Genomic DNA, 27854 nt, shown 5'->3' on the forward strand with positions numbered 1-27854 from the left:
CTCGGGTTTCCCACCCATCACACTGCACGGTGCTGAAAGTGGTGGGACAAGCATTGGGGTACCAGGGCGACCCCTAAAGGTGAGCGGCTGGGCGTGGAGTCTGGGGTCCCCGAGGAGCACGCAGAACCGGATGCGGGGCGTCGGAGGAGCAAGCGGTCCAGGAAGTCCGGAAGCGTCGCGGGGACCTCCGCAGGGTGGGGTGGGACCTCCGCAGGGTGGGGTGGGCCGCCCCGCCCCCAGCTTGAGCTCCACGCCGGGCTTCGGCCGCCGGGCGGTTCACTCACACCCTTCTTCCTCCGCGCCCCGCCCGCTCCCCACCTCCGCGCCTAGCCTCGTCGCTGCCGAACGCCGGACGCGCCACGCCGCGTTAGGCAGCTGGAGAGCGGGCGGGCGAGCCGTCCGGGAGCGGCGGGGGCGGTACCCAGCCCGCGGGCGGGAGTAGGAGGGACGCGGCCCGAGGGAAGGCGAAAAAGGAGGGCTGGAGAGCGCCAGCTGCGAGGCCGTCGGCGGGGACCGGCAGGTAAGCGCGCCGCGCCGGGATGGGTCTGTCTCCGCGGGTTTCTGCGACCCGGCCGGGGAACTGGCGACGGGCGCGGGCGGCTGGGGCGTAGCGCCGGGACGTAGAGTGCGACGGGACGGCGGGACGAACGCTCCCTCCGCGCGACTAAGGCTCGGCGGAGCTGGGGCCCGGGGCCGCCCTGAAAGGCGGGGGCCGAGGGCCGAGCTCCGGGGGCCGGCACCCCGACAGTGAGAGAGTGCGCGCCGCGAGAAAGGGGCTCTGGCGACGCGTTCTGTGAGGGAGAGGGGTGTGTGTGCCCTGAAGCTTAAAACGGACTCCAGCTCTCCCCCGCCCCCCCCCACTCCCCCACTCCCCCCCTATTCCCCCACACCCCCACTCCGCGAAAAGGAGCCACGAGCCGTGTTTGCGCCGGCGGTCTTCGAGAACCGACTGGCGGGGACTCAGTTTTTCGCGCCGCTCAGTGGGTGCGGCGGAGCCCGAGGAGCGCGGACGCGCCCCGGGCCCCGGACGGCTGGGTGCTGCCGCGTCAGACTGGACCCAGAGCAGGTGGCTACGGGCGCGGCGCGATGGAGCGGCAGCTAAGAGCCTGAGGGTGAGGATGGGCTGGAGGCCTCGGGTGAGCGCTTTTCGACAGCGACTTGCCGCGTCCAGGCTCCGGAGCGTTTCAGGTGAGAAGGAGCGCTGACGGACTTCCTGAGAACCAAATGAGGCAGGCGGCGGAGGTTTTCCATGGCTGCTTCGACAGTGACTCTTCTTTGTGTGTACTGTTCCCATACGAATTCCCTGGGGACCTTGTTAAACTACAGATTCTGATTCAGTAGGTCCGGCCGGGGTGGGGCCCGACCGTCTGCACTTGTGACTGGCTCCCAGATGCAGCTGCTGCTCCGTGGACCACATGGCAGGCCCCGCAGAAGTACTTTTTGTCCAACAGACTGAAAACCTTAGGAACATTGGGAGAGGAGATCCTAAGGCTTTACAATCCCACCTTCTCCCCAAATACACAAATTTCAAAGATTCCTACTCATTTAGTAGCAAAACACCTTACTCTTCTTACTGCGTCACGAGTCAGATATGTTATCTGATAGAGCTGGCTTCATGGACATGCAGCCTGTATTTGGTTTAATGTTATGCAGTCGCTTGTCGAAATTCTGAATAATTTTTGAATGAGGGGCTTTGCAGTTGGCCGTCGAAATTCTGAATAATTTTTGAACAAGGAGCTTTGCATTTTTATTTTGAAATTGGCCCTATAAATTATGTAGCTGATCCTAATAATAGTCACCATAGGCAGAAAAAGGACCCCATTTCTTTGATTGGGTTGGGAGCTGGTGGGTGATGGAGAGTGAAGGTTTATTAAGTAAATACTAGCTAAATGTTGCAGTTTCTTCCATCTCTTAACTTCTCCTCAGCTATTTTAAGAGATAAGCCTATGTGTATAATCTCAGTTACACATGGTATGCCAGTATTTTTAAATCAATAATTTATCAAGAGCTTAATTATTAATACAATTAAGTTTAATTTTGTGATAGTTTATGGGTTGAGCGACGAAAGTGTATGCCATTTCCAAAGGATTTGGGGGGGTTCTGTTTAGTGTCCGAAGTTTTGCTTAGTTAAGATCTAAAGTGAGCTGGACACTGCTTAGTTGGCTGCTTTTTCAGCTCAAGTGGAAAGCTGGAAAAAAAAAAGTGGCCATATTTTGAAGCTGCTCAGGGGTTATTGCTTTACAGGGCCTCAGTGCGATGCCAGCCCCTATCGGGTTTCCTCTGCTTTTATCATTCCCACATCCTGGCAAGGTGACTTTCAGTAAAAGGGGGATAGAGCAGATTTTGCTGTTGAAAAACACTGAAGAAGTGCAGGACCAGCATCAGTGTTTTCTTTGTGAATAATCCTTGCCCCAAACCCACAGATTTCAGATGTGTGTGCTTTTCTAGAAAAAAAAAAAAAAAAAAAGATTGGTGACACAGAAAAGAAACAAAGAAGGAACTTTAATTATGGATATGATTTTGTTCAGCAGAAGGAGGAAAAAATCTCAGAAATGGCATTTCATTGGTGGGTTTGGCAGGCAAAGGAGAGCTGCCGTGTTTCTGGTACCAGGAGCAGCCTTTCAGAAATGGCGAAGTGAGTTTGTTCAGGTGTTAGAAAGAGCTGGTGAAGAAGCTGCTCTTCTGTGGCTAACGTGGTCATTCTGGGTGCTCCCGTGTGACTAACGTTTTCATCGCTCACATGAAACCGACCAACACACATTTTTCCATTTCGCCGCCTGAGAGTGCCAAGATACTTCAGATACATGCTACAAACTGGGAAGAGTACCATTACTTCAAAAAGAGAGGGGTGGGGGGGAGGGGAAAAATGCATATCTGTTAGCAGTTCTGAAGATACAAAGGAGAGAGTCTCTACCTTAAAATAGAGAAAAACAATTTTTCTTTTAAAATGTTTATGGTTTTAAAAATACATGGGTCTTTAATCCACATGGAAATTATTTGAGGGGCATGGTATGAGGTAGGAGATGTTGAATGTTAAGAAATGGGCTAAACATTTGGGAAAAATTATCATAAATTCCCTCAATCAAATAAAAGTCTGTGAACACTCTGTTCCATTTAAAAATCTACTTAATTAATTCTTGAGCTGATTCCATGCTTTAAAAATTTAAGTGCAGTTTATTTAGAATAACATTCACCCTTTTTAGTATATAGTTCTATAAGCTTTGACAAATACATGCACTCATGTAACCGCCACCATGGTCAAGATCTAGAAGAAGTCCATCACTCCAAAAAATTCCTTATGGACCCTTTGTAGTCAGCCCCTCCCACCACTCACAGCTCCTGGCAACTGCTGGTTTGTTTTCTGTCCCTATAAATTTGTCTTGTCCAGAAAGTCCTGTGAATGGCTTCATACATGATGTAGCCTTCTGAGTCTGACTTTATTCACGTAGCATATGAGATTCACTCATGTTGTGTGAATCACTAATTTGTTCCTTTTTATTGCTGGGTAATATCCCATATTTTGTCCATTTACCAACTTTTGGTGATTATGAATAGGGCCAATATAAACATTCACATACAACTTTCTGTGTGAATGTAAATTTTCAGTTCATTCCAGTAAATAACCCAGAAGTAGGATTGCTGTATTGTGTGGTAAATTTAACTTGATAAGAAACTGCTGAACTTTTCTTAAATGGCTACTCCATTGCCCACTCTCACCAGTGTGGGAGAGATCCCATTGCTTGGCATCCTTGATAAGCACTTGGTATTGTCAGCTTATTTTATTCCAGCAGGTTTATGATGGCATCTCTGTGGTTTTAGTTCACACTTCCCTGATAACTAATGATGTTGAGCATCTTTTCATGTGCTTTTTGATCATTTGTGTATCTTTTATGAAATGTCTGTTTTTTAATTGTATTGTGTGTTGTCTTACTGAATCATAAAAGTTCTCCATACATCTGCACACAAGTTCTCTGTCAGATACATGTATTGCAAACATTTGCTTTTAGTCTGTGGCTTGCCATTTCATTTTCTTTATTTTTTTAAAAACAGTTGTGGTAGGAACACAACATGAAATTTACCCTCTTAAATTTTGAAGTGTACAGCACAGTCTCGTGAACTATAGGCATGATGTTGTACAGCAGATAGCTGGAACATTTTCCTCTTGCATGACTGAAACTTTATACCGTCCGAACAGCAGTTCCCCATTTCCCCCTCCCTCTAGCCCCTGGCGACCACCATTCTACTCTCTGTGAGTCTGACTGTTTTAGTTGACTCATATCTCATAATATGTGGAATTAATGACTTTTCTTTTGAAGAGCAAGCATTGTAAATTTCAATAAAGTCTAATTTATCAGGATTTTTCTTTCTATGAATACCACTTTCAGTAACCTGTCATAAATTGTCTTCCTCCTGTTTAGCAAGATTTTTTCTTATGCTGCCTTCTGGATATTTTATAGTTTACCTTTTATATGTAGGTTTTTTACTTCATTTTCAGTTAATTTTTGTATGAGTCAAGGTTCACTCTTTTCCATATAGATAGCCAGTTGTTGTAATACCATTTGTTGAAAAGACTATACTTTTCCCTCATTGTATTCCCTTGACCTCTTTGTCAGAAATGAATTTACTTTATGTATGTGCTTTGAACTTTGAACTCTATTCTGTTCCATAGATTTGTACATCTGTTCTTATGCCAGTACCACACTGTGAGGTGCTACACATTTGTGTTAGGTGAATTCCTGGATTGTTTTGTGTGTAATTTGTATTGCTTTTAGAAATTGTAGCCTTCTTTCTCCATTTCATGTTGTTATGACTGTACTATTGTACACTCAGGTGGCAGAGTTGTAAAGAATCTGCCTGCCAGTGCAAGAGACACAAGAGTGGCAGGTTCAGTCTCTGGGTCAGGAAGATCCCCCCGAGTAGGAAATGGCAACCCACTGCAGTATTCTTGCCTGGAAAATTCCACAGACAGAGAAGCCTGGCGGGCTCCTGTCCATGGGGTCACGAAGAGTTGAACACAACTGAGCGTGCGTGCACACACACAGTATTATATAGACAGGCTTTTTAATTTTTTTGTAGGTCTAGCATAATCAAGTCATGTTACTAAACTGTCATTAATTCTTATAGTATTTCAGTCAATTTTCTTCAATTTTAAAGGTAAATAAGCTATCTACAAATGGCAGTGGTATAGGTGTCCCCCCCTGCTCCTGATAGTTTTTCCTCCACGTGTCTGCTCTCCTTAGTGGCTGGGCTGCCCTATGGAGCAGGTGGAGGAGGAACATCTGACTCGGGTGGAAATGCTTCTCCTAGCTTACTGCTAAGTATTATGCTTGCTGTGGAGTTCTGGCATTTGCCCTTATTAGTACCTTCTGGAGGTTTTCTTTGCATTTCATTTTTAGCTTCGAAATGTTAAAAAATTTCATTTTAAAATCTCTTGTTCTGTTTGGGTGATTTTTTGTTTCATGGAAAAGCCTAACAGTTTAGAGGTGAGTCAGTCTTGCTGGCTTTGGAGGGTCATATTTTGATTTTCCTGGAGGAGCAGATAGTGTAGCAGAAGTCAATTTGTTTTTATTTAGACCAGAAAGAAACTACCTTTGGAGCTTTTTTTATAATATTCTCATCTACAGGGAAGGGGCGGGGGATGCCAGGTATAGTGAGGAAAGGAGAGAGAATAAAGGAACAGTTTATATGTATAAGTAGATGTTGTTCAGTTGCTCAGTCTTTGCGACCCCATGGACTTCAGCACACCAGGCTTCTCTGTCCTTCACCGTCTCCCAGAGCTTGCTCAACCTCATGTCCATTGAGTCAGTGATACTATCCAACCATCTTGTCCTCTGTTGTCCCCTTTCTTCTCCTGCCTTCAGTCTTTCCCAGCACCAGGGTCTTTTCTAATGAGTTGGCTCTTTGTATCAAGTGGCCAAAGCATTGGAGCTGAAGCATCAGTCCTTCCAATGAATATTCAGGGTTGATTTCCTTTAGGGTGGACTCATTTGATCTTCTTGCAGTCCAAAAGATTCTCAAGAGTCTTCTGCAGCACCACAGTTCAAAAGCATCAATTCTTCAGCACTCAGCCCTTTTTAAGGTCCAACTCTCACATCCATACATGACTACTGGAAAAACCATAGCTTTGACTATATGAACCTTTGTTGGCAAAATAATGTCTCTGCTTTTTAATACACTGTCTAGGTTTGTCATAGCTTTTCTTCCAAGGAGCAAGCGTCTTTTAATTTCATGGCTGCGGTCACCATCTTCAGTGATTTTGGAGCCCCCCAAAATAAAGTCTCTCAACTGTTTCCATTGTTTCCCCATCTATTTGCCATGAAGTGATGGGACCGGATGCCATGATCTTCGTTTTTTGAATGTTGAGTTTTAAGCCAGCTTTTTCACTCTCCTTTTTCACTTTCATCAAGAGACTCTTTAGTTCTTCTTTCCTTTCTGCCATAAGGGTGGTATCATCTGCATATCTGAGGTTATTGATATTTCTCCCAGCAGTCTTGATTCCAGCTTGTGCTTCATCCAGCCCAGCATTTCGCTTGACGTACTATGCATAAAAGTTAAATGCAAGGTGACAATATACAGCCTTGACATATTCCTTTCCCAATTTTGAACCAGTTCGTTGTTCAGTGTCCAGTTCTAACTGTTGCTTCTTGACTTGCATACAGGTTTCTCAGGAGACGGATAAGGTGGTCTGGTATTCCCATCTGTTTAAGAATTTTCCACATTGTATGAATGAACAATGAACGAACAATAAGTAGATATCTTATGTGTAAATAAGGTAGCTTTTGTTAGTGGTTTTCAAACTTTTCTGCCCACCATTTACAGTGATAAGTATAAATCTCAGCTCAGTATGAACGTATCTATATATAATTGAAACAGAATCTCAAGAAGTATTATGCATTTTTCCTCTGTGAAGCGTATTCTGAAATTTTCAATTCTCTTTCATCTGTTGTATTCATTTTAGAATGATGATCATTGCATTGATTTGACACTCTTTCATAAAACTACTGTGTTATAAAACTGTTTGTTTAGTTTTTAAGTCCCCAAACTGCTGAACTGTGTTCAGGATAGATTCATTTTATATCAGATCCTCTTATGATGCTAAGTGAGTTCATTTTTAATACCCTGAGATGACGGTGCGTGTTGATTTGCTTTAGTTGTGTCCGACTGTGTGTGACCCCCCATACTGTAGCCTGCCAGGCTCCTCTGTCCATGGGATTCTCCAGGCAAGAATACTAGAGTGGGTTGCCATTTCCTTCTCCAGGGGATTTTCCCAACCCAGGGATCTCGAAGCCAGGTGTCCTGCATTGCAGGCAGCTTGTTTACTGTCTGAGCCACCAGGGAGATAATGGTAGCTACCCCAATTTTTCTCTCAAATTTATATGTAGCCTGTAACCCAGTCTCCCAGTGCCCACCCTGACCCCAGAGAATTACCAGTAAAGGCAGTCTTGTAAATCTACTGCTCAAATCCTCTACCATGCTTACACTAGACCCCTAGCTCCTTCCTGTAGCCTGAGGCCCTATATGACCTTTACCCCATTCTTCCCATACTTTTCCAGCTGTGCCAGCCTTCTTGCTATTCATCACGTCAGCCAAGCATTTCCCTGCTTCCCAGCCTTAGCATTTGTGGTGCTGCCTGCCTGGAGCATCATTTCACCAAATAATCTCCTAACTTGTCCATCTGTTTCATTTGGGGCTTCTCTAACCCTCATTCTAAATCAGCATTCCTCACCTACCACTAGAAATGTCCACCCCCCTCATCCCACTTTTGTTTTCTTGTAACATTATTATCTGCAATTATATTATTTAGTTATTCATTCACTAATTCCATGTCTTTTTTTCCCTTGCTAGAAAACAAGTTCCAAGAAGGCAGGGACTTTGTGTCTCTTGCTCAGGACCTAGAACAGTGGACATAGTAGATGCTCAGTAAGTATTTGTTGAATGGATGAATGAGTGCACTTAGAATCTAGAAGAAATCAAGCACTAATCTTAAGAGAAATTCAAAGCACTCTGCTTTTTTGTTCAGTTTTGGTGTGGAAATTTCTTTAGGTTAAACAAAAGAGTATATTTTATTTTTATTATTTTATTTTGGCTGCACTGAGTCTTTGTTGTGTCATGTGGACTTCTCTTGTTGTGAAAAACAGTCCCTAGATCACGCTGGCTCAGTAGTTGTAGCAAGCAGGCTTACTTGCTCCTCTACATGTAGGATCTTAGTTCCCTGATGAGGGATCGAATCTATATCCCCTGCATTGAAAGTTGGATTCTTAACCACTGGACCACCAGAGAAGTCACTTATTTTATTTATTTTTATAGTATATTTTAATGTGAATACTTCATAAATCAACAGACCTCTGGTGTCCACTACATTTCTCATCTGTGATAATAATAATATGTGCTTAGTCACTCAGTCGTGTCTGACTCTGTGACTCTGTGGACTATAGCCCATCAGGCTCCTCTGTCCATGGGGATTCTCCAGGCAGGAATACTGGAGTGGGTTGCCCTTCTCCAGGGGATAGTAATAACTAACAGCTAATATTTATTGGGCAGGTGGTGCTCTTACTGGTTTACCTTTGTTAACTCATTTAACACTCCCAAACTCTTGAGACAGGTACTATTTTTTATTTAAGTGTACAGATGAGTATTCACTGTTTTTTTTTCCCCACCATATTTATTAGAATGGTCTTTGCCTTCAGAAAGTTATAAACATGCCTTTAGCATTTAAGATGTGCTGCTAAGTATCCCAAGGCTCCTCAGTCCTTTATGTAGCAAACACACCCATCCACCATCGAGGTGGGTACTATTAGCATTTTACAGATGCGGAAACTAAAGCATGCAGAGGTTAAGTTTGTTCGTGTCCTTTGTCCACAGTCGCACAAATGATAAGCAGTAGATCTAGGGTTTGAACACAGACCATCTGATTTCAGAGGTGTGGGTTTTTTCTTAATTGAAGTATAGCTGATTTATAGTATATATTAGTTTCAGATGTATAACATACTGATTCAGTATTTTTTACAGATTATGCTCCATTAAACGTTAGTAAAAGATAGTGGCTCTAGTTCCCTGTGCTATATGATACATCCTTGATGTTTATGTATTTTATACATAGTAGTTTATATCTTTTAATCCCATACCCCTACCTTGCCCCCCTTCCCTCTCCCCAGTTGTAACCACTAGTTTGTTTTCTATATCTGTGAGTCTTTCTGTTTTGCTGTATACCTTCATTTGTATTATTTTTAAGATTCCACATATAAGTGACATCATACAGTGTTTGATTTTTTTCTCTGACTTATTTTACTGTCCATTAACAGATGAATGGATAAAGAAAATATGATATACACACAAAATGGAATATTACTGAGCCATAAAAAAGAATAAAATTCTGTCGTTTTCAGCAGCATGCATGGATGTAGAGCCTGTGTTTTTAACCACAGTGCTCATAGCAATGAGGAGCATACACAATTTTTGATCTTTAAAAACATGTCATGTTTATGGCCTTTGTTTCTGTACCCAAGCAAGTGCTGGTGTGCCTATGGCACAGAAAGCCAAACTTGACACTGGGTATTTGCAGCAAAGTCAGGGTTTACTGTAGCGCACCAATCAAGGGAGTGGGAGACAAGCCTCAGATCCATTCCAACTTGATCTTTGAGTTAGGGGCTTTTTTAAATGGGGAAGAACAAAGAGGCTGGGATTAATCATCATTTTGTGATGTTTCTGTGATATTTCTTCATCATAGCTTTGAGAGTCAGGATGTTTCTGGTTTACGATTCTCTGGCCAGGTCTGTTACTTCAACTTACCCAGGAGAAACAGCCTGAGTTTGTATATTAATGGTGATGTCTATAATAGCAACTTCAGTACATTAATGATGTTATTAATGACAGTAGTTTTAGTCGTCTAACTTTGGTTGATTAGTATTCAGTTAGCAAAGGATTGAGGTCAGAAGGGACAGGAAAGGGAATAAAGTTTTGGATGCATGCATGCTCAGTTGCTTCAGTCGTGTCTGACTCTTTGTGACCCTATGGACCATAACCTGCCAGGCTTCTCTGTCCATAGGGTTCTCCAGCAAGAATACTGGAGTGGGTTGCCATACCCTCCACGGGATTTTCCCGACCCAGGGATCAAACCGGTGTCTCTTCTATCTCCTCCATTGGCAGGCAGGTTCTTTGCCACTAGTGCCACCTGGGAACCCCAAAGTTTTGGATAGAGATATTAATTATAAACTCACTAAGGGAACTCAGTAGAGGTTTCATTTCCGTAGCATAAGTGGCTCTCAACCAGGGTCAGTTCACCCCCTGCCCTGCCCCGGGGCAAATGTCTGGACATTTTTGGTTCTCATGACTGGCAGAGGTAGTGGCGCTATTGGCATCTAGTGGGCAAAAACCAGAGATGTAGCTAAATACCCCGTAATGTGCAGAAAATGACTCCCCACATCCCTTTCTCCTCACTGATAATTATCTGGCCCAATATCCATCATGCTGAGGTTGAGAAACCTGGCCTTAACACAGTAGCTCTGAAAGCTGCCTGTCTATTTGAATGACTTGGGGAGTTTTTAGAATAAATACTGATGTCTAGGTCCAGGTCCTGACCTTAATAAACCACAAATGGATCTTCAGCATCGCCTGGTGATCCTACCATGCTTGAATAGTGGCTGTGTCTTTCCAATTTCCAAAACAGCTATTTTACCCTTCTTTTACTTTCTCTGTTCCTCCTACTTCAGCTGCTGACTCTGTCTCTTTAGCAGAACCCTCCTTGTATTCTCACCACCCAGACTCCCAGCATGTGTACAGGTGCCCAGGTGAAACTGACTGAGATGCCCCGCTGTTCTGTGAAACTGACTGAAACATCCCCAGTGTGTCAAAGACCAGCTTCTTTGCTGGGCTCTGGACTTCTCATCCTCTTTGCCTTCTCAAGGACATGTTCTCCCCAACCCCCCCATTTAAAAAAATTGGAAAGAATTTCAAACTTTACTAATAAATTGCAAACATAAAAATTGCACAGAGAACATCCATGTACCCTTTAACCAGATTCTTCTGTCCTTAACATTTGACCCCATTTGCTTCATCCATTGCACTCTTCTTCATGCACATAATTTTTTTCCTGAACCATTTGAGGCTAAGTTACATGCATCATGGCTTTTACTCCTAACTACTTCAGTATGGATTTTCTAAGAATAAGAATATTCTCTTACATAATCACAGTAGTTGTCAACTTTGGGAAATTTAATATTGATACAATATTGTTTTTAATCTCCCATCTGTATTCCAGTTTTAAAAATAAACCTGCTAACATTTACAGCCTTTTTTTCTTCTAGTACAGAATCTGATCTAGGGTTGTTCAGGCATCTAGTTGTCATGTTTCTTAGCCTCTTTTAATCTATAACATTTTCACAGCCTTTCTCTGTCTTTTATGACATTGGCATTGTGGGGGAGGAAAAATCATTTTTCCTTTACCCTTCTAGGTTCTTGGCTGAGACCTCCCTATAATGAAAATACATTAATTAGAGAAAAACAAATGGTTTAATAACATGCATATGTGGCAGATACCCAGGAAAACTGAGAAACTGTGAAATGGACCAAGCCACCTTAAATGCCATCTCTAGCTAAAGATAAAAGATGTTGGCTTGGGGGAGGCCAGTTATAAGACTAACAGGCAAAGCACAGTAAACAAGGGTCATGTTGTAAGGGTCAGGTTGTTAGGCACATTGATAAAGAGTTTCTAGAGATTAAAATCATTTTTCTGTCTGTTATAGCAAGAAATATGTCTGTTGTAAATTGTCTCTTACAAAAGGGTAACTTATACCAGGTTTTCAGAGCTTCTCCTGTATCTGCTGTTTCTTAAAAATAATCAGCCTAAGGAGTTCCTTGGTGGTGCAGTGGTTAAGAATCTGCCTTACAATGCAGGGGACCCATGTTTGATCCCTAGTCGGGGAACTAGGATCCCACATGCCTAGGGGATACTGAGTATGCACACCTCAACTAGAGAGAAGTCTGTGTGCTGCAACAAAGACCCAATACAGCCAAAAAAAACCACACCAAATAATAATAATAATCAGCCTAAAATAATCAATATGCCGAAGAGGCATATTTTGGGATGCCATATTCTGCTCCCCTTTAACATTTAGAATGAAAACAGACCACCTCCCTCTCCTTTTTATTTTATTTTAAAGTTTTTATTTATTCATTTATTTTTAGTTTTGGCTGCGCTGGGTCTTTGTTGCTGCATGGGCTTTTTCTCTCGTTGTGGTGAGCTGGGGCTACTCTAGTTGCAGAGCATGGGCTTCTTGTGGTGGCTTCTCTTGTTGCAAATCATGGGTTCTATGCACATGGGCTTTAGTAGTCGAGGCTTGCAGGCGCTAGGGTGCTGGTGCTCTCTCTGTCTCTGTCTGTCTGTCTGTCTGGCTCTCGCTCTCTGTCTCTGTCTGTCTGTCTCTCTCTCTTTCTCTCTCTCTCTCTTTATATATATATACACATATACACACCTCTTCAGATTCTTTTCTCCCATAGGTTATTACAAAATACTGAGTATAGTTCCCTGTGAGATATAGTAGGTCCTTTTTGGTTATCTGCCATTTATTTATTTATTCATGTATTTATTATTAGTATGGACTCATAAATTTCTGTTTTTCAATACTCTGTAATTAATTACTTAAATTATTTTGGTGCTCCAGTTGTGAAGGACTTGACTTATTCCAGTTCCCTCTTTTTTTACTGCTTTGCCGAGCATCCTCCTCTCTTTTCTGGATTGTTCTCATCAGCTCATAATCATGATCTAATATGTAGTATATCCATTGGCTCTGTATCCCCTCCAGTTGCTCCCACATTTCTAGTTGCCTCTCAGAGGAACCTCTTAAAAGGCTGCATATAGTTTATTGCCACACATTCTTCCCTTGTCTAGTCTAATCAGGGTCCTGTCCTGAGTGGGGCTCTTCTTGGCAGTCCTTGATGAACTCCACGTTGCCAAATTCATCAGTTGTCCCTTCTCTGGCTTATTGTGCTTGACTTTGCAGCAACATTTTCTCCTTTTTTGAACACTTTCTTCTTGTTGCTTCCATTACCCTACACTCTTGATTTTCCTACTCTTGCTGGTAACTTACTCTAAGTCTTCATCTCAGGCTCTTCCTCCTCTACTCAACCCACAAAGGTTGGTGTCCTTCCCGGGCACTAGGACTCTGTGCTCTCCTGATATGATCCATCCAGTCTGCGGCTTTCCATTCCATGTAGATGCCAGTACCCATGACCTTTCCCACACCTCAAGATTTACTAATTCACTTTAAAAAATGTTATTTTAGTTGATTTACAATATTGTATTAATTTCTGCTCTATAGGAAAGTGGCTTAGTTATATGTATATATTATTTTTCATAATTTTTTCTGTTATGGTTTATCACAGGATATTGAATAGAGTTCTCTATGCTATACAGTAGGAACAAATTCATTCTTTTAAAAGACTCGTCTGTACTCCCTGCCCTTCTGTCAAGCTTTATTGAGATATTATTGACAATATGAATTGTATATCAAGGTGTACAATTTGATGTTTTGGTTATGTGTATATTGTGAGGGGCTTCCCAAGTGGTGCCAGTGGTAAAGAATCTGCCTGCCAATGCAGGAGATATAGGAAACACAGGTAGGATCCCTGGGTTGGGAAGATCCTCTGGTGTAGGAAATGGCAACCCACTCCAGTATTCTTACCATGGACAGAGGAGCCTGGAGAGCTACAGTCCATGGGGCTGCAAAGAGTTGGACACGACTGAGCACAAACACACACTGTGAACTGATTACCACACTCAAGCTAACTAATGTATCCATCACCTCACAGTTAAGTGTGTGTGTGTGTGTGTGTGTGTGTGTGTGTGTATGTATGGTGAGAACACTTAGGATCTACCCCTTTAGCAAACTTCAAGTGTACAGTTACTATTAACTGTAGTCACCGTGCTGTACATAAGATCTCCAGAACTCCCTTGTCTACACTGATTTTAAGAAGTAAACTCCAGCCTCTTTAGCATGGATTTCACACTGCACTACCACTGTTCAGTTCACTTCAGTCACTCAGTCGTGTCTGACTCTTTGCGACCCCATGAATCGCAGCACGCCAGGCCACCCTGTCCATCACCAACTCCCGGAGTTCACTCAGACTCAGGTCCATCGAGTCAGTGATGCCATCCAGCCATCTCATCCTTTGTCGTCCCCTTCTCCTCTTGCCCCCAATCCCTCCCAGCATCACAGTCTTTTCCAATGAGTCAACTCTTCGCATGAGGTGGCCAAAGTACTGGACTTTCAGCTTCAGCATCATTCCTTCCAAAGAAATCCCAGGGCTGATCTCCTTTAGGATGGACTGGTTGGATCTTCTTATAGTCCAAGGGACTCTCAAGAGTCTTCTCCAACACCACTGTTCAAAAGCATCAATTCTTCGGCACTCAGCTTTCTTCACAGTCCAACTCTCACATCCATACATGACCACTGGAAAAACCATAGCCTTGACTAGATGGACCTCTGTTTGACAGAGTAATGTCTCTGCTTTTGAATATGCTATCTACGTTGGTCATAACTTTCCTTCCAAGGAGTAAGCGTCTTTTAATTTCATGGCTTCAGTCACCATCTGCAGCGATTTTGGAGCCAAAAAATAAAGTCTGACACTGTTTCCCCATCTATTTCCCATGAAATGATGGGACCAGATGCCATGATCTTCGTTTTCTGAATGTTGAGCTTTAAGCCAACTTTTTCACTCTCCTCTTTCACTTTCATCAAGAGGCTTTTCAGTTCCTCTCCACTTTCTGCCATAAGGGTGGTGTCATCTGCATATCTGAGGTGATTGATATTTCTTCCGGCAATCTTGATTCCAGCTTGTGCTTTTTCCAGCCCAGTGTTTCTCATGATGTACTCTGCATATAAGTTAAATAAGCAGAGTGACAGTATACAGCCTTGATATACTCCTTTTCCTATTTGGAACGAGCCTGTTGTTCCATGTCCAGTTCTAACTGTTGCTTCCTGACCTGCATACAGGTTTCTCAAGAGGCAGATCAGGTGGTCTGGTATTCCCATCTCTTTCAGAATTTTCCACAGTTTATTGTGATCCACACAGTCAAAGGCTTTGGCATAGTCAATAAAGCAGAAATAGATGTTTTTCTGGAACTCTTGCTTTTTCGATGATCCAGCAGATGATGGCAATTTGATCTCTGGTTCCTCTGCCTTTTCTAAAACCAGCTTGAACATCTGGAAGTTCATGGTTCATGTACTGCTGAAGCCTGGCTTGGAGAATTTTGAGCGTTACTTTACTAGCGTATGAGATGAGTGCAATTGTGCAGTTGTTTGAGCATTCTTTGGCATTGCCTTTCTTTGGGATTGGAATGAAACTGACCTTTTCCAGTCCTGTGGCCACTGCTGAGTTTTCCAAATTTGCTGGCATATTGAGTGCAGCACTTTCACAGCATCATCTTTCAGGATTTGAAATAGCTCCACTGGAATTCTATCACCTCCACTAACTTTGTTCGTAGTGATGCTTCCCAAGGCCCACTTAACTTCACATTCCAGGATGTCTGGCTCTGGGTGAGTGATCATACCATCGTGATTATCTTGGTTGTGAAGATCTTTTTTGTACAGTTCTTCTGTGTATTCTTGCCACCTCTTCTTAATATCTTCTGCTTCTGTTAGGTCCATACCATTTCTGTCCTTTATCGAGCCCATGTTTGCCTGAAATGTTCCCTTGGTATCTCTAATTTTCTTGAAGAGAGCTCTAGTCTTTCCCATTCTGTTGTTTTCCTCTATTTCTTTGCATTGATACCTGAGGAAGGCCTTCTTATCTCTTCTTGCTGTTCTTTTAACTCTGCATTCAGATGCTTATATCTTTCCTTTTCTCCTTTGCTTTTCACTTCTCTTCTTTTCACAGCTATTTGTAAGGCCTCCTCAGACGGCCATTTTGCTTTTTTGCGTTTCTTTTCCATGGGGATGGTCTTGATCCCTGTCTCCTATACAATGTCACGAACCTCCATCCATAGTTGATCAGGCACTCTTATCTATCAGACCTAGGCCCTTAAATCTATTTCTCACTTCCACTGTATAATCATAAGGGATTTGATTTAGGTCATACCTGAATGGTCTAGTGGTTTTCCATACTTTCTTCAATTTAAGTCTGAATTTGGCAATAAGGAGTTCATGATCTGAGCCACAGTCAGCTCCTGGTCTTGTTTTTGACTATATAGAGCTTCTCCATCTTTGGCTGCAAAGAATATAATCAATCTGATTTCAGTGTTGACCATCTGGTGATGTCCATGTGTAGAGTCTTCTCTTGTGTTGTTGGAAGAGGGTGTTTGCTCTGACCAATGCTTTTTCTTGGCAAAACTCTGTTGGTCTTTGCCCTGCTTCATTCCGTATTCCAAGGTCAAATTTGCATGTTACTCCAGGTGTTTCTTCGGAGAAGGCAATGGCACCCCACTCCAGTACTCTTGCCTGGAAAATCCCATGGGCGGAGGAGCCTGGTAGGCTGCAGTCCATGGGGTCGCTAAGAGTCTGACACGACTGAGCGACTTCACTTTCACTTTTCACTTTCATGCATGGAGAAGGAAATGGCAACCCACTCCAGTGTTCTTGCCTGGAGAATCCCAGGGATGGGGGAGCCTGGTGGGCTGCCGTCTGTGGGGTCGCAGAGAGTCGGACATGACTGAAGCGACTTAGCAGTAGCAGCAGCAGCAGCAGCCAGGTGTTTCTTGACTTCCTACTTTTACATTCCAGTCCCCTATAATGAAAAAGACATCTTTGTTGGGTGTTAGTTCTAAAAGGTCTTGTAGGTCTTCATAGAACTGTTCAACTTCAGCTTCTTCGGTGTTACTGGTTGGGGCATAGGCTTGGATTACTGTGATATTGAATGGTTTGCCTTGGAAACGAACAGAGATCATTCTGTCATTTTTGAGATTGCATCCAAGTACTGCATTTTGGGCTCTTTTGTTGACCATGATGGCTACTGCATTTCTTCTAAGTGATTCCTGCCCACGGTAGTAGATACAGTGGTCATCTGAGTTAAACTCACCCATTCCAGTCCATCTTAGTTTGCTGATTCCTAGAATGTCGATGTTCACTCTTGCCATCTCCTGTTTGACCACTTCCAGTTTGCCTTGATTCTTGGACCTAACATTCCAGGTTCCCATGCAATATTGCTCTTTACAGCATCGGACCTTGCTTCTATCACCAGTCACATCCACAACTGGGTATTGTTTTTTGCTTTGGCTCCATCCCTTCATTCTTTCTGGAGTTACTTCTCCACTGATCTCCAGTAGCATATTGGGCACCTACTGACCCGGGGAGTTCCTCTTTCAGTGTCCTGTCTTTTTGCCTTTTCACACTGTTCATGGGGTTTTCAAGGCAAGAATACTGAAGTGGTTTGCCATTCCCTTGTCCAGTGGACCACATTCTGTCAGACCTCTCCCCCATGACCCGCCCATCTTGGGTAGCCCCACGGGCATGGCTTAGTTTCATTGAGTTAGACAAGGCTGTGGTCCTAGTGTGATTAGATTGACTAGTTTTCTGTGATTATGGTGTCAATGTGTCTGCCCTCTGATGCCGTCTTGCAACACCTACCGTCTTACGTGGGTTTCTCTTACCTTGGACGTGGGATATCTCTTCACGGCTGCTCCAGCAAAGCTCAGCCGCTGCTCCTTACCTTGGACGAGGGGTATCTCCTCACAGCCGCCCCTCCTGACCTTGAATGTGGAGTAGCTCCTCTAGGCCCTCCTGCACAGCCACTGCTCTTTGGACTGGGGTAGCTCCTCCTGGCCGCCGCCCCTGGCCTCGGGCATGGGGTAGCTCCTCCCGGCCACCGCTGTTAGATTAAAACATAGTATTGATTTTATTGTGTAGTGGAAATTGTCTCAAAAATATCTTTAAGATCTTTATACTGGCTCAGAAATTTCATTGAGAAACACTAGAAAACAATGTTGATAAATTGACTACTTCTAAGAATGCTGAAAGTTTTGGGGGAAAGTTGAACTATTAACAGGCTCAGAAATGAGAGTTATAGAAATGAAAAATGGAAGGAAGTATAGGAAAAATCATGTTCTTAAACATTTTGTGCCTTTATTTATTTATTTTGCCGCTCCACATGGCGTGTGTTATCTCAGCTCCCTGACCAAGAGTCAAACTTGTGCCCCCTGCTGTGGAAAAGCAGAGTCTTAACCACTGGACCACTAGGGAAGTCACCATTTTGTGCTTTTTAAATATAAAAATTCAAAAATCTTGAAACAAAGAGACCTACTAATCCACATTTTTGATTAAAGCCAATTTTTGATTCCCTGCCATCTCCATGCCATACTTGATTTTCTCCCCATGAGACCATCTCAGTGTATGACACCACGACCCATCTAGTTGTTCAAGCTCTATGCCTACAAATTTCCTGCCCCACATCCAACCTATCTACACATCTTGTCACTTTGACTTCCAGAGTGTATTCCAGGTGTTCCAACCTCTCTACTTGGACTCCTCCACAATTCTCCCTTCTGCCGCTATCTTTCTTGGACGGTTGTAGTGGCCTCCTATAATCCAATTCCCATACAGCAGCTGGAGCATCTCTTTAGAAGTATTAACTGGATGATGTTACTCCCCTGCTGGATTATGGTGTTCTGCCATGTTCTGACCCCTGCTCTTCCCTGTTGCAGACCACACTTCCTCCTTTTGATTCTTCCAGCACATCAAGCTCCTTTTGGTCTTTTGTACTAACTGTTCTCTCTGGAATGTTCTCTCTGCCCCTCTCTCATCTTTCTCTGGCTGGCATCATTCATCTCTCAGTTTAAGTATCACCTCTGGTTCCTTGCGGAGAAGGCAATGGCACCCCACTCCAGTACTCTTGCCTGGAAAATCCCATGGATGGAGGAGCCTGGTGGGCTGCAGTCCATGGGGTCGCTAAGAGTCGGACATGACTGAGCGACTTCACTTTCACTTTTCACTTTCATGCATTGGAGAAGGAAATGGCAACCCACTCCAGTGTTCTTGCCTGGAGAATCCCAGGGATGGGGGAGCCTGGTGGGCTGCTGTCCATGGGGTCGCACAGAGTCAGACACGACTGAAGCGACTTAGCAGCAGCTGGTTCCTTAATCCAAAATAGATTCCAAGTCACTCACTGTATCATTCTCACCTTACTGTAATTTTCAACATTGCACTTATCATTATATTAGCTTTATTATTTATTTATATATTTATTGTTCCCCTCTCCTTCTCTGCCCCACCCCCCTGCTCCCATGATAGAATGTGAGCAGGGCCCACAGTTTATCCCTGGTACCTAGTATTTGGTATATAGTAGGTATTCAGTTAAATGAATGAATGAGTAATAAACTACCTAACATGATCTCCAGTACATGAAATGAAAGTCACTTAGTCACATGAAAGACACTGAGTAAATGTTCTCTTTCTCCAGAAATTCATGTCTCTGGGCTAAGTCTAAAAGCTGCTGGTGAGAACAGTGATCTGATGAACAAATTAATATCTCTGTGTTAGCATCCTAAATATTAGAGTTTCCAGACATAAGGGAATTACATTTTACCAAGAAAAAAACAGTGATAAAATTCCAGAGATCACCAATGTCACATTTTTTAGTGGGGGACTCTTCTGGTCCTAACTATAAGACTGCTTCTCAGATTTTTAAAAAACTTGGACATGTTTTCCTTGAGTTTTAGACATGTAAAGTTTCTAAACCTTCTAGATATTCACAAATTGAATATATGGAAGGAGAAGGAGAAAGATTAGGAGGATGTATGCCAAAGTGATTTCCCTTTTAGACATAATTTGAAAGTTAGCCATGATTTTTAGGTAAACTCTAATAGTACATTCTGTATAGTATTGAAGCTTCCAGGAACAATCAGTACAAATGACCTCCACTAGTGATTTTGCTATCCAGATAATTAACTTTTTGACAGAATATATCACATGTCTTGGAGTATTTGGAGAAACCATTACCCTTGTGAAAGTAAAAGTTGCTCAGTTGTGTCTGACTCTTTGCAACCCCGTGGACTAGACAGTCCATGAAATTCTCCAGATCAGAATACTGGAGTGGGTAGCAGTTCCCTTCTCCAGGGGATCTTCCCAACCCAGGGATCGAACCCAACTCTCCTGTATTGCAGGCAGATTCTTTACCAGCTAAGCCACAAGGGAAGCCCACCCAATAGTATTTATTTTTTACATTGGATCGATGCTCATTTTATATCCATAGTTCATATATGAGTCAAAAGCTGTGTACCATTGTTCACTCTCCTCATATTTATCACCTATGTGTCATTATTAGTCATTTTTCTTTCTAGCATCCATTTTTAGTGAAAGTAGGCAAGTGTGGCAAGCAGTATTTCTTAGATATAGAGTCTTATTCTTTTTGACTCATCTGTGAAAGTGGATAAAATGTATATACATATGTTTATAAAATTAAACTTTTTAATGAAGTATACACTATATGCGTTATAAGTGTATAGCTCAATGAATTTTTACCAGCTTTGCACACCCCTGTCACCAGTCCCCCATCAAGAATCAGAACATGAGCGGCTCCCATAAGTCCCCTTCATGTCTCCTCCTGGGCACGCTCACCCCCCAAAAGTAACTACTATTCTGATTCTAATGTCATAGATTGATTTTGTCTGCCCTTGAATTTCATATATATAGTACCACACAGGATATCTGACTTTTCATTTTTGTCTGGGAGATTCATCCATATCATTGTGTTGTGTGTTGCAGTTACTGAATAGTATTCCACTGTATGACTGTACTGCAATTTACCCTTCCTACTATTGACGAACCTTTGGTTAGTTTCCCCTTTTTGGCTTTTATGATTAGTGCTGTGAGGAACACTCTTGTACATATCTTTTATTTTTTAAACTTTTTTATTTTGTATTCAGAAATAGCTGATTAACATTGTTGTGATAGTTTCAGGTAAACAGCAAAGGGACTCAGCCATACTTAGACTTGTATCTGTTCTGCCCCAAACTCCCCTCCCATAAAGCCTGCCACATAACATTGAGCAGAGTTCCTTGTGCCGTACAGTAGGTCCTTGTTGCTTATCTGTTTTAAATATAGCACTGTGGATAATACCTATCTTTTGATGAACACATGTGTATGTTGACTTAAAAAATATTGGCAATCCAAAAGTTGATAGTTATGTTTTATTCGGCAGGAATTTTTAGGACTTCAAGCCCTGGAGACAGCATCTCAAGTAACCTTAAGGGAACTGCTCTGAGGAGCCGAGGTGGAGAGGCTGGTTATATAGAAGTTTTGCAACAAAGGGCAGGTAATCTGAATGTCAAAAGATTATTGTTAATTAAAGAAAATGAGATATCCCAAGTTAAGGAATTCAGTGTTTTTCTATGTATGGGAGCTTCCCTAGTGGCTCAGATGGTAAAGAATCTGCCTGCAATGCAGGAGAACCTGGGTTGGGAAGGTCCCCTGGAGAAGGGAATGGTAACCCACTCCAGTATTCTTGCCTGGGAAATCCCATGGACAGAGGAGCCTGGCTATAGTCCATGGAGTCACAAGGAGTCAGACACGAGTGAAGAACTAAGACTTACAGCTATCTGGGGCCTGTATTCTGTGTTTTCTCACCCTGAGTTTCCTCGGGGCTCATGATAGGGAGTGGCTGCAGTCTGATGGCTGCTAGATGGCAGGTATATTCTTTTCCTGAGTTTCCTCAGGGCTCACCAGCTTATATTGGAGGGCTGCAATCACTCTTGACTGTGACATCCCTTATTTACTGATAGGGCAGGAGATGTTTTTCTCATGTGCATTGCTACTCTGTAAATGCTATAGGAGAAGAAAAAGAACGTTCCCTCTACCCTCCTAGGTTCTTGGCTGAGACCCACCCTGTAATAAAAAGACAGATGAACAGGAGAAAAACAAACAGGAGTTTAATAATATATATCCTCCTGTATACATGGAAGAGACCCATGAAAACAGAGTAACTTCCCCTAAGTGGCCCAAGCCCCACTATGTTCAATACCATCTTCCACTAAAGACAAAAGATTTTTTGTGGGGTGGGGGAGGCCAGTTCTAGGAATTATCAGGAAAAGCACAGTGAACAACAGTTGGGGTGTTATGCAGATTTGAGTCCTTGCCTTCTCCATTGAGAAGAGTTTGTAGAGATTTAAAGTGACTGTTCTGGTATGAAGAGGGAGACACCCTTACAAATGGAGGTTCCCCTTATATATGTAAATATCTCTTACAGAAGGGTCACTTCTACTCACTTTTCAGAACTGCTGCTTTGTATGCTGTTTCTTAAAAATAATCAGCCTCAAGATAATTCTTACACCAAAGAGACATTTTGAGATGTCATATTCTGCTCCCCTTCAATACCTAAAAAAGAACGCTTGTGATGTTGTCGTAAAGTTGCTTACTCGTGTCTGATTCTTTGCAACTCCATGGACTGTAGCATGCCAGGCTTTCCTTTCCTTCACCATCTCCCGGAGTTTGCTCAGACTCATGTCCATTGAGTCAAGGATGCCATCCAAAGAAGGCTTCTAATGCATTTCTACTTATTTTCATGGTTGTCAGTTATTTTGTACTCTGAATGCAATTAGGATTAGTAACCACATCTGCGTATACTTCCATGTCTGTATCCATATACCGTATTGAGGCTTTTTATTCATAAGTTGAATTAAGTTTTAGTATGAGTTGTTTTTCTTTAATGTTTGTATGTTCATTTATTCCTTTACCAGCTACCTATATCAAAATGTCATTTTAAAATTTCTTAAGAATTTTAACTTTTTTTCCTGTGATACATACACATGATTATTTTGAAATGAATGACACTCCTGGAACTGTCAAATGTATTTTACAGATACTGAGGCAAAGGTTTACCCACATGAATAGTCTTAGAATGGTACAGGTTTATTAAGCAGTGATTAATTTTGCCAAGGAGGCAAAAAGGGAAGAATGAAATAAATGAAAGAGGTTTTGAAAAACTAAAGTATGCTTTATTTTGTTGTGATTACACCCAGGTTTGCAGGTTGACACGATTATCTCCCTTTGTCCCAAATTTGTCCCAAATTATCCCATTCAGCAAATCTGAAGTTTAATTTTACAAACTGAATAGAGCATATTATCCTGAAATGGAGCAAATACCTTCCACTTGACTTCGGTAGGAGTCACAGTCGCTGAATATACTCTATGCAGAGAACACTTGGTGAATTACTATAGTCTGTAGCCGTGCTTTTTAGATATACAGGTAGATCTTTTTGAAATGTAGATGCGGGTCCTGGGACAGGGCTGGAGATGCCTCCTTTTGGGGGACCATACTTTGAATAGTGAGGCTTTAAGCACAGCTGGGATCTTTGTCCATAGCCCTTTCAGGAATGATAAACATCCCTGTCCTCGCCTCTCAGGTTGGCCTCCCAGCACGGGCTGACAAACCAGACGCGTTCAGCCTGCATTAGAGCACAAAGCCCAGTACTCCTTGGGTGTTTCTTTAAATCTCAAGTAGCAACTCCTTTCAGCCTTCCCTCACCTAGTCTCTTCTCAAACATTCCAAACAGCTGAAGAAAACCCACTGAACTCCTCAAACGCATGCCAAACCCACACACACACACACACACACTCTCTCTCCCTCTCTCTCTAAATCCCAGATACTGACTTGAAGGGAGGAGTGGGGCAGGGCAAGAGTGAAACTGCCTTCTCTTCTGCTGGCTTCGGTGCCTCAGACTTCCTCATTTATTCCACAGAGACCGGGTGTCCGTTTTAAGATCCTGGGCCCTGAGCAGCGCGGTACACCCAGTCCCCTTCCAGCCACTAGCTGGACATTTCTCTCCACCCATGTGGCAGCCTGGAGTGCCAGGATAAACCCTTCCCAGCCCACCCCCGGGAGCAGCCCTCAGCCAGGGCTGGTAGGTATTTAATCCAGCTCTTTGCCCCTCAGTGGGACCCCTGAGACAGCTGGGCAGTCTGCACTGGATCCCAGAGCTTCCAGGAATGAGACAGCCTCCCCCAGTGGTAACAGGCTTGATGATGCATCTGTATGAACTGCCTTCCTGCCCCCATCTCACCTCCCCATTCTCCTGTGTCCTGGGATCACATGCTAAATAAATTGCTTGCTCTCGAATCTTTGCCTCAGATTACCTTCTGGAAGAACCCAAACTATAGCAGGGCTCTTTGAGGCCAGCAGTCAGGAAGTACTTTTGTTCATTTTAATAAAACCCATGATATGAAAACATGGGAGCCCCTTGGGTTGGTCCTTGGGAGGACTTCACCAATGTCTAGTTATTTTGTTGGCATGACACCAAGCATTCAGGTGGCTGGAAGTAAGCCCAATCTTAGAACGCTTCCGTGTTCTGGACTGTCAACAGAACTGATACCTGGACTCCCAACAGAGCTACCTCTTGTCCTTCTGAGTCTTGCTGGGCCAGGGGTGGGGGTAGGGGGAAAGTGTATCTCTGAGTTCTGCCTCAGAGCCGTTGAGCACATCTTGTGGCCCTGGCAACCCTCGCCCTGGCTGCATCCTACTTCCGTGTTCCTCTCTGTAGGCTTCCCTCCCTGGGGTTCTCCGTCATGTGCTCTCTTGCCAGCCCCTTAGGACTAGGAGTCCTTTCTTGGACCTTCAGTTTACTGCATGGAAGCTCCTGACTTTAAGATTCAAGGACGTACCACCCCTGTTTTCCAAGCTTTGTGCCAGTGATCAGTGCTCCTCTAGTCGTGTTTGTTTTTTAATTAAATTAATTTGTTGGCTGCCCTGAGTCTTCATTGCTGTGTTTAGACGTTCTCTAGTTGTGATGAGCAGGGGCTTCTCACTGTCGTGGCTTCTCTTGTTGCAGGGCATGGGCTCTAGGGAACGTAGGCTCAGTAGTTGTGTCTCCCAGGCTCTAGAGCACCGGCTCAATGTGGTGGTGCACAGACTTAGTTACTCTGCAGCATGTGGGATATGCCTGGACCAGGGATTAAACCTGTGTTCCTTGCATTGGTGGGCGGAGTCTTTACCACTTGACCACCAAAGAAGTCCATAGCCATGTCTTTAGCTTGTCCCCCTCCTCCTGCCTTTCTCTCCAGACTGGAGTTGGACCCAAACTTTGGTATAATTTAAACTTCTCAGTGCATTTTAGAACTGTCTGTGCTAAAATTGGGGATCTTAGCCCTTCTATATACTCAGAAGCCTGCCTTTTCCCCTCGAGACCTTGTTTGCAGCATTCCCCTTTCTGTGGTTCCTTGAATGATTGGAACCCACACCAGGCACAGATATTTGGGAGGGTGGCCTGACCTGGCATCTAGAATGGATTGCTCACAGTCTTGTTGTACCCCTGCCAGGGTGTGCTGCCCACTATGTCTTTGGGCCTCCTGGGATTCCTGATTAGAGACCCTTGTTCCTTTGGATTTGGTATTTTAGGAGTACCCACTACATCAATGGGACTAGCTTTAATGTAAATATGTATGAAAACATCAAGGATGGATGGTTAGGTGAGTGCTTCCCTGTGACTTTGGGCTCTCTTCCTGGCTTGTAGACTGCCACCTTTTTGTTGTATTCTCAAATGATGGAGAGAGGCGATGGGAGAGAGACTTTTTCTCTTCTTAAAAGGCCATAGTCGTATTAGATGAGGGTCCTACCCTTATGACCTCATTTAACCTTAATTATCTTCTAGAGATTTTATCTCCAGATACAGTCATGTTGGGGGTTAAGGCCACAAAATATTAATTTGGGGGTGAGGAGTGGGACTCCAGTGATAGCAATAATTGTGCTTAGCTTTCCCCCCAACTCCTCCATTCATGTAGCTAAATCCTGAAATTCCACTCTTAGAGATTCATTTCTTTGACTTAAATAGTTGTTAAAATGTAAATGAATTACAGAATTTGGTTGATGTGTCTTGATATGAGGTCATCTCTTAAGAGCAGATAGGATTCAAAAAGTAGGAGGCCATTGGGTGTCGACAAGTTGTGAATGGGCCCTAAAGAGAGAAAGAGTACTAAAAAGGAAGTCAGTTTTCCCTGAGCAGCATCTTTTTGTTAACTTTGCCAAGGACTGTTCCAAGTCCTCAGAATTATTTAATCAGTTCCTGCAAAATAACCCTTAAAATCAAATAACTGAGTACTTAACCTAGCTTTCTTGGATCTACAAATGATTTGAAAGCCTTTTAAAGAAGTCTTATCAACTCTCTGCAAAGAGAGAAGTATTGATAGAAGTACAACTTCTCATTGGCTTATCCAGCCTTCTGTCAACACTTTTTATTAGCCAACAAATTATGTGTAATGACAACAGATGTTTGTAGTAAAGATTCTTGTGTTGTTGGAGCCTAAAGTACTTTTTGAATCACCAAAGATTAAATTATGTACAGGATAGTTTTCATATTAACTGTGATATTGATAAAGTCTTGGTTCCTGCTTGTTACTGAATGATAATCCTTTATCGGCCAGGATATTTCCATTTCAGTACTTTGTCTTTCTCCGGTGCTAACATTGAAATGGTACCTGAGTTAAAATGAGCCCTTCTTGTGGCTTGTTACTGCTAGGATAGGCTGCTTTTGGATAATTAAGGTAATCAGAACACTGTGTATGAGTCAGGCATGTGGCTTTGACCCCAATGTGGCCTTTGCTGTTAAGGAGACCCCTAGAGAGTGGGTCAGTGTTTGTTCAGTTCTGCTAAGGAAAGTGCATGGAATTCCATCTCCTTTGGACCTGCTCCATCAATGGTGTCATTTAAGTCTTCAAACCTGGCCATACATTAGGTTTTTTTAAAAAAAATTATTTATTTATTGGCTATGCCACGCAGCATGTGGGATCTTAACTACCCTGACTAGGAATCGAACCTGTACTCATGGCATTGGAAGCACAGTCTTAACCACTGGACCACCAGGGAAGTCCTCGTTAGCTTTTAAAAAGTGCACAGAAGTAAGTGCTGTCCTGAAATTGGTCTTCATCTTCTCATATGTTTCTTTATACTTATCCTATATAGGAATATGTCCCTTAGTAAGAGAAAATGCTGCTTGCATGCTTTTTTTTTTTAATTGGAGTATAATTGGTTTACGATGTTGTGTTGGTTTCTGCCGTACAGCAGTGTGAATCAGCTGTATGTATACATATATTACCTCCCTTTTGGGCCTCCCTCCCATCCCGCCTCCTCCATCCCACCCCTCTAGGTCATTATTTGCATGCTTTAAACTATGTGGTTGGTATTTTTTTTACCCCCACATTATTCTGCAACTTTAATTTTGTCATTGTCTTTTTTGTGAGATTTGTCCTCATTGCTACATGTAGCTCTTATGCATTTCTTTTTCTCTGCTCTGTAGTAGTCTGTTGTGTAAATATATAATCTATTGGTACATTCTTCTATTGATGGCCATTTAAATTGCTTCAGGTTTTATTATTAAAAATGAAGCTGCTATGAACAGCCTTGAACATGTTTCCTTGTGCTAATATATTTCCATAGAGATTATATTTAGAAATGAAAGTACTTTAAAAAAATCTTTTTTAAATTTAAATTGGATGATAATTGCTTTACAATATTGTGTTGGTTTCTGCCAAGGAATGGAAGTACTAGGTGGTAGGGTATATGCCTCTTCAACTGTACTGGTTATTTCCAGATTATTCTCCTAAGCACCTGGGAAAGAGACTTCCTGTTGCTCAGCATCCTTGCCAACACTTAGCATAGTCAAACTTGAGATTTTTTACTATTGCTGAAATGGTATTGTATCTCTTTTGGTTTTAATATGCATTTCTCTGAATATTAGTGTTCACTGACTGTTTAAATTTAATCTTCATGAAATTCTAGTTCAAGTTTCTTTTTTCTTCTATCAGGTTTTCTGTATTTTAAAATTGACTTGTAGATGTTCTTTATATACTCTGGATACTGGTTTTTAGTGATATATGTTATAAATAATACCTCTCAGTCTGTGGCTTATTTTCTTACTTTTTATGGTGTTTTCTAATAAGATT

The 27854-nt window shown here is 42.7% G+C and overlaps 1 protein-coding gene across 10 annotated transcripts in view; it reads left to right on the forward strand.

Moving 5' to 3' along the window:
- Nucleotides 1-214: 214 nt before the first annotated feature.
- The window catches only part of ADGRG2 (adhesion G protein-coupled receptor G2), a 130087-nt gene continuing 102447 nt past the window's right edge, over nt 215-27854 (forward strand). For 3 of the 10 annotated variants that reach the window (XM_024988477.2, XM_024988476.2, XM_024988482.2), the window contains exons 1-3: nt 215-520; nt 7846-7920; nt 21127-21240. The gene's annotated coding sequence lies outside the window, so the exon portion shown is untranslated. Of the gene's footprint in view, nt 521-1103; nt 1189-7845; nt 7921-21126; nt 21241-27854 lie in introns of those variants that run through there. The other 7 variants (XM_024988478.2, XM_024988483.2, XM_015461774.3 and 4 more) reach the window with 6 other exon arrangements.

Source organism: Bos taurus, chromosome X (genome assembly GCF_002263795.3).
Source record: "Bos taurus isolate L1 Dominette 01449 registration number 42190680 breed Hereford chromosome X, ARS-UCD2.0, whole genome shotgun sequence".
Taxonomy (NCBI): domain Eukaryota; kingdom Metazoa; phylum Chordata; class Mammalia; order Artiodactyla; family Bovidae; genus Bos; species Bos taurus.